Here is a 6,922-nt window from a genome sequence, read left to right as displayed (position 1 = left end):
ACTGATGAGCCTCGGGTCTGTTCTGAGCCACACTGTAAAGGACAAGGTTGCATTCCTTTGAACCCACACACAGCGTACTTACTCGCGATATACACTTTTTTTACAAGTGGAAATCCATCGTGGATAAATGGAGCCTCCCTGCTTACCAGAATATTTAATTAATCCAATCACCCCATTTCCAATCTCTGGGAGATGAATGGAGGGTTTCCTTGTAGTTGAACCAAGTGCTTTATTTATGTAGCCATCTGTTCCAGTAAGAGAGTGCCCTGTGAAGCCTGCACAAGTTTGGCACTGGTTCATTCAGCTCTGGTTATTTGCTTTCAAAGTACCAGGAACAGAAGCCTGAGCTATAGGAGGAAAAAAATGAGTAGCGAAATGTGTGGTTGGCTTCCTCTGTAATTGTTGGGGTGTGTAGTGTGTGTGTGTGTGTGTGTGTGTGTGTATCACAGGAGAGGAAGATGGTGTTAAGTATTCCTGGGTACCTAAAGAATTAGAGCATGAAGAGAATTTGAAAATAATTTTATCAGCTTTCTCATAGTTGATGCTAAACTTAATCAGTATGCATCCACCGACGTTAATTCACCGTCTCTTTGTACCCTATCTTTAAACATGTGGAGGGTGTGGAAAAGCTTGAAACCAGAGTTATATCCCTCTGACCTCAGTTCCTGAGCTCTATTCTCTGGCCTTTGATCTCTCAGTAGTTTTCTTTCTTAAAAAATCCATAAAGGGGATGAGTCAGTTTCTCTGAATATGTTCTAGCTCCGTTTTGTTTCCATTGCACAAATGTTGACGTTTTCAAAGGCGTTGCTTCGGTGTTGCCCAGATTTACAAAATCATTGTTCATATGACTCTCATTTCCAAGTGACAATATCATAATACCAAAGTCGCCTCCTCCTTCCCTTTCTCTGTCTCTGTCTGTGTCCCTTTCTGTCTGTCTCTGCGTCTCTTCTCTCACTCTCTCTCCCATGCGCTCGCTCACATACAGGTTTGTGGGTCAGTGCAGAAGTTGTCTCTTAATCAAATGGGTGCTTTTTCCTGATATGATTAATGAATAATCCATGTTTCGTGTTTCAGCCATTCCCAAACCCTCTCAGCTCTTGGGGGCTCTCTGTCCCCAGAATTGATTTGGTTAATAGCCCAGCCATGTTTCTTGAATAACTCCAGGAAAAAGCCCCATAAAGGTCAAAAAAATTTTTTTTCCCTATTAACACTTCAAAAAACCCAATTAATTGACTCAAAGTGCCTCAGGGAGGAGAATCTTTTCCCAATTATAACAGCCTCTGTTTTGAATAGGAATTTAACTCCTTGGTTCTATAGAAGCTTGAAGGTGAGGTAAAACATAAACACATCCAGGGAGATGTATGAGATGTATGCGTAACTTGCTCTGGCGTGGTGGTGGGTCAGGACTCCTGGAAGCCTTCACCAGGTCAGGGACTTGTGGGAGAGAGAAGGAGGGGGCCCAGTTGAGAGAGAGGGAACAGAAAGAGGGGAGGGAGGGAGATCAGCCTGCCATACAGTCCTCCAACAGCGATTTTGCGCTGCACGCCCCGCTTTGCTGCAAACTGATGATCGTTACATGGGGATTGAAGACCCTTTGAACCGGGTCCAGTGAGCAGGACAGAAGGGTGCCTCCCGCATGCTATTCTGCACCTTCTGCTCTGCAGGAGTGACCAGGAAACTCATCTGAGGCTTTATCTGTTTTTGTTCACCCAGTAAATAGTATCCTGCTTGAGACAACAAAAACCATTAATGAACCCCTACCTAATAAGGCCAGGGGGAAGAAAGCCTGGTGCTTAGCATTTATTTTTGCAAAGGGAGATTTTGCTTTCTTGTCTCATTGATGTTGAAAAGCAGGGAAAAGCCACAAGCACGTGCCCCCCCCCTCCCCCCTCCTTTAATTCTGGGCTTTGTGTCTAGGGGTTGATGGGGAGAGACTTGCCAGTGAGATAATCGCAACTGGTCCGGTGGGAGAGCTGGGGCGCTGGCTGTTAACCCTGTAAGTGCCAGATAATGGCAGTTAAATAAAGCTGGGGACACAATGCTCTTAGAATCCAGCTAAGGGCAGAAGGGGACCGTGGGGGAGCGGACGCGTCCCATTCGGCCTAACTGTTAAAAGTGAAATTAATTACATTTCTGTTTCTACAACCCATACTTGAGCACTATGTGAGACACAAGGAAAAAGACACAGAAAAACACCAGAGAAAAAAAACCCAGAATTCCGGCATCCATTGTCAGTCGTTAATTACTGTGGCTGATGTGAGTATTATTGATTATATTTAATAATATGGAGAATTTAGTGAGCACTGCGTTAGGCCCTCGTTAGAGCCAACCGACACTTCTTACAACTGTCCTAAAACATAGGTATCGTTTTCTTCGTTGGGCCTCTGAGGAGACATTTTGTATATTCCTTTCAGGTTTTCTTTTCCTCTGCGTGTGTGGGTATTTAAGTATCCTGAGGTGACGTTTGTGCAATCTTATGGTCTCTTTCCCACTCAGTGATTTGGGAAGGCCCTGAGTTTTACAAACCACATTTTACAATGGCCACAGAATCAGACACGCGTCGTGATATACTCATCCATTTCTCTATTTTTAGAGGCTTCTGTATTTGCAAAGGTTTTTCTCTGGCAAATAAGGTAGCGTCATGGGTATCTTTTGTGCAGAAAGCTAATTATTCCTTGAGGCTAAATTGCCAGAAGTTTCTCTATCACCGGGCGCTTTTGAAGCTTGTGATACAGGTGCCAAGTCGTTATGAAGAAAGATTATGGCAGGCTCACCTCTGCTGGGTTGGGAAGAAACCACAGGCCAGGAGGAACCTTCCCAGCACTGGAACAAAGGCTGAGCCAAAGGCTCAGATTACCTCTGAATGTTCAAGCCTCTTGTGTGCATTGTGTCTCCTCTCACCCACTCAGGGCACATGAAACACCCTTAGCTAACCCCAAAACCTTGATGTTTATTATTATTTCTGGGCAAGTGTTTTGCAAGTTGGGTATGTTGTTTCTGTAGTTGTACATGTTTTAAGCATTGTAATTTAAAAAATGGCTATGCGCCGTAAGGTGAGCAGTAAATGTGTTTTTTTATTCCTCCCAAAAGGAAACAGAGGCAGAATGCTTATTTGATTTACTCACTGTCTTACTCTAAGGGAAGGCGTGAATGGTTAGGAGTTTACAGTTTGCCCATAAGCCTCAGCGATCCACACTCCTTTGTCTGATCGTTATTTTATTTTCTGAGGAAAATAAATCTAAGGGTCCACCCATGACAGGAAGGATAACAGATAGGTTTTCTTATCTGTCTTCATGGTTGAATGTTCCAGGGAGGAGCCTTGGTGTTTTGGTAGACCTGTGGCTATTGAGACACCATTCGTGGAGTGAAGATATGCTTGTGTGCCCTTGTGAAGATTCTTGGGATGCCATGTGGAGCCTGGAAAGCCACGAGGGGTCTTGGGAAGCCACGGTTGATTTGGGGAGGCTGTGGTTGATCTTGGGAAGCCACGATGGATGTGGGGAAGTTATGGCGGACTGAGGAACCAGGGAAGACGGCAGAGCCATGATGCATCTCCCTTTACACAGAGCATGGCTTCAAAATCACGTAGCTGATGTTCCGTAAATACGTTCTCCAAAGGCAAATGAAGGAAGACAAAGGAAAAAATGGGCTTTCCCAACATGAGTTTGTTTGTTAGTAAAGGTATGTTTATCACCAGTGCTTTGTTGTGTTTTGGTTTGTTTTCCTCAGAGAACAATGGGATACTTTCTCTTTTCTGAGACCCCTTTTGGTCTTCATGGAGGCGTTTCTTCAGTGCCCACTCTGAATATTCCATTTCCACGAGAATTAATTGTCTGGAACCTGTTTCGAACATTCTGGATTATTCTTCAGCCTCCATTCTGCTTATTTCATTCCTATTGTGGTAAGTTTAGTGGCAAAAACACTTACTTGGCAATCTGTGTTCCAAGTCTCCATTTCAGCATTTCCCTTCTCCTTTCGGACTCTGGTTTGCAATGTATTCCAAATGTACGCAGTCACGTGAGTTGACTGTTAAAAATACAGTTGTGAGACCCTCTCCTAGGAAAATCTGATTCGTGATTCTAAGAAGGATACTTAAGTACACAAGTCAATCAGATGATCATCAAATTTAGAGAATAGTGGACCAGCTAGATAGCTGCATAACGTGTGGTGCAGGCTTCCCAGGGGAGCTTATTAGAAATGCAGAACCTCAGGCCACGCCCCAGACCTCCCAAGCCAGAATCTGCACTTTAACAAGACCCCGGGTGGGTCATAGGTCGGACAATTTGAGAAGCACAGGACTACGTGTTCTCTAAGGTCTCTTCCATTTCAAAAACACAGCGGTTCTGAGTTTTCCTCCCGTATTCCAATTCTATTTCCAGCTCGTTCCCCATTCTTCTTTCCCTGATATGCTGAGGAAAAATCTCTCCGCGATGTAGAGACTAGATGTCTTGAGGAGTGCACTTGCGATATCTCTGCAAGGGGCTTCATATGTCGAGAAGAACTGGGACTCAGGGGGTTAAATGCAAAACACGCTACCATAGGACAGCTGCCAAGGCATCACATTCTGAAATCTGATAAATGAAAAATGGGCATGGAATCAAATTTAATCACATTTGTATTCAGATGTTGTGGAGAGCAGACACTGATTTATGAACTAGCAACAGACACCAGATTTCCTGCCTATGTTATATACATATGAATGGGTGGACGGATGGATAGATAAACAGACAGTGAAATTGTGTTGCAAATTACATAGCACCAGACCTGTTTATAACCTAGATCTCATCAAACTGATATTAAAAAAATACTACAGATCTAATTTTTTTTTTTTTTTTTTTTTTTTTTTTTTTTTTTTTGGTAGGCAGTGGCTGTTCGTTTACTTTCACCCTGAAGAACAGATTTCTTTCAAAAGATGTTCTTGCTTCCTTTGGGCAGTGTTGAAAATGCTCCTGTTTTCCCCATGGCTCTATGCTATTTGTTTATAGAGAATAGTCTTCAGGGGATGGAAAGAGGTGGAGGAGTGTTCGAACCATTGCTGCATTCTGCTGCCCACACACTCCCTGTCCTGCTCGACTCCATGAAAATAGTAGCAGCATAAAGGGTTGCAGTGTACGTGTAGGACTCCACGCCAAGATGGCGCCTTTCAGATGGGTTGTGAGGGGCTGAGGTGGAAGAGGAAAGCATTCAACATGGATTAATAACGGAGGGGATAAGCAACTTTATTCGCAGGCAGCCTAGCAAGGTCTAGGTTCCGCGTTTCTTAGAGGTCTACAATCTTGGAAACAAACCATTCAGATGCTAAGGCTCTCTATTTTAGGGCAAGCCAAGACTTCTAGCTATTTTAAAGGATGATTGTTCTATCATGCCCGCTGTCTATGCCTCTCCCTTGCAGAGACGTCTCCTTAAGTTTGGCAACCTGGTCAAATCTCATTCACCTTTCAGTGGTCACGTAGATATGTTCGTTCACTTTCAACAAACGTTTATGGAGACGCTATGTTGTGATATGCACAGAAAATATAGAAGAAATGACCCATGGTTTGCCATCTAAAAGAACAAAAAAACAAAAATAAACAAAAAATGAGCTCAGTATCTAAGGACAAGTCAGATGAATATAGATCATTTGAACACAATTAAGACGAAGAATTGAATTTGTCACAGAGCTGGAGTATCCCAGAGAAGGGATATTTAACTTAGGCTGGGAAGGTATCGGCCAAGAGTCCCTGGACGAAGTGACACTGAAGGGAACCCAAAAGAATGAGACATCTCCACTTTTCTTGGAAGAGACAGGAGGGTCAGCGGTCCTGGTGGAGAAACAGAGGGGAGCCAGGCATTCTCAGCATCGGAAGCTATGGAAATTGGGAAAAGGAAGACAGTCAGAGGCGAGCAAGCAGCCGCACGGCACTGGAATAAAGGCATCTGTGCCCTGGATGTTGGGGGATGGGGTAGAGCAGTTGATGAAACAGCGGTCGCTCTCATGGGGCTCAATGGTGTCCTGATTTACTCTTTGGGGGAAAATGTCGACGGTCGTCAAACAAATGGAAGTGATGTGAGAGTTAAAGAGTGGGAACTGTTCAGAGACCAGGGGCCGCAGCTGATACAGAGGATTTCAAGAGAAAGATCCAGAGTTGAGTAGTTTCAGGACTGGGTGCTCAAGATATTTAGGACCAAATGGAGGTGACTGATGAGGAAGGAAAGAGGTTTCATAAGGGCTCCTCCTTGGAAATTCTAGGTAGGTAACGATGCTCTTTTCTGAGAGGACATCCAGAAGAAGGACTAGGCCTTGTTTTTGTTCTGATGTGATTTTTGCGGAAGCGGGGATAAGACTGTACTACTGTGAGGGACGGTGGAAATGACATCAGTTTAAACCTTTCCTTCCCTAGGGCTCTCTCTAACAGCCTGAGCTGGGAAGTAATCTCCTTCTGTGCTCCTTTAGGAAAGAGAGCAGATATTACCCATTGAGAATCCATTACGACTCTGAATTTTTAGTTCTGTTTTCGTGTGCTGTCTTATCTTCTTTTTTTAAATTTTTTTTTTAACGTTTATTTATTTTTGAGACAGAGACAGAGCATGAACAGGGGAGGGGCAGAGAGAGAGGGAGACACAGAATCGGAAACAGGCTCCAGGCTCCGAGCCATCAGCCCAGAGCCCGACGCGGGGCTCGAACTCACGGACCGCGAGATCGTGACCTGGCTGAAGTTGGGCGCTTAACCGACTGCGCCACCCAGGCGCCCCATTATCTTCTTAATTAAATTATCTCTTTTAGGGGGAGGGCCATGTTTTATTCTTGTTGGATCATTCGTTCACAGAGCCCGAAGCATTGTGCTGCATGTAGAAAGTGTCGGTTGATGTTTATTAATTGATTTGTTGGAATGTTTTTTTCACCGAACACATTCCCAAGAAGGAGCCAAACCCGGAGTTAGGA

Source organism: Herpailurus yagouaroundi, unplaced genomic scaffold (assembly GCF_014898765.1).
Source record: "Herpailurus yagouaroundi ecotype Mexico unplaced genomic scaffold, PumYag 188, whole genome shotgun sequence".
NCBI classification, from domain to species: Eukaryota; Metazoa; Chordata; class Mammalia; order Carnivora; family Felidae; genus Herpailurus; species Herpailurus yagouaroundi.
This window is presented reverse-complemented; position numbering follows the sequence as displayed.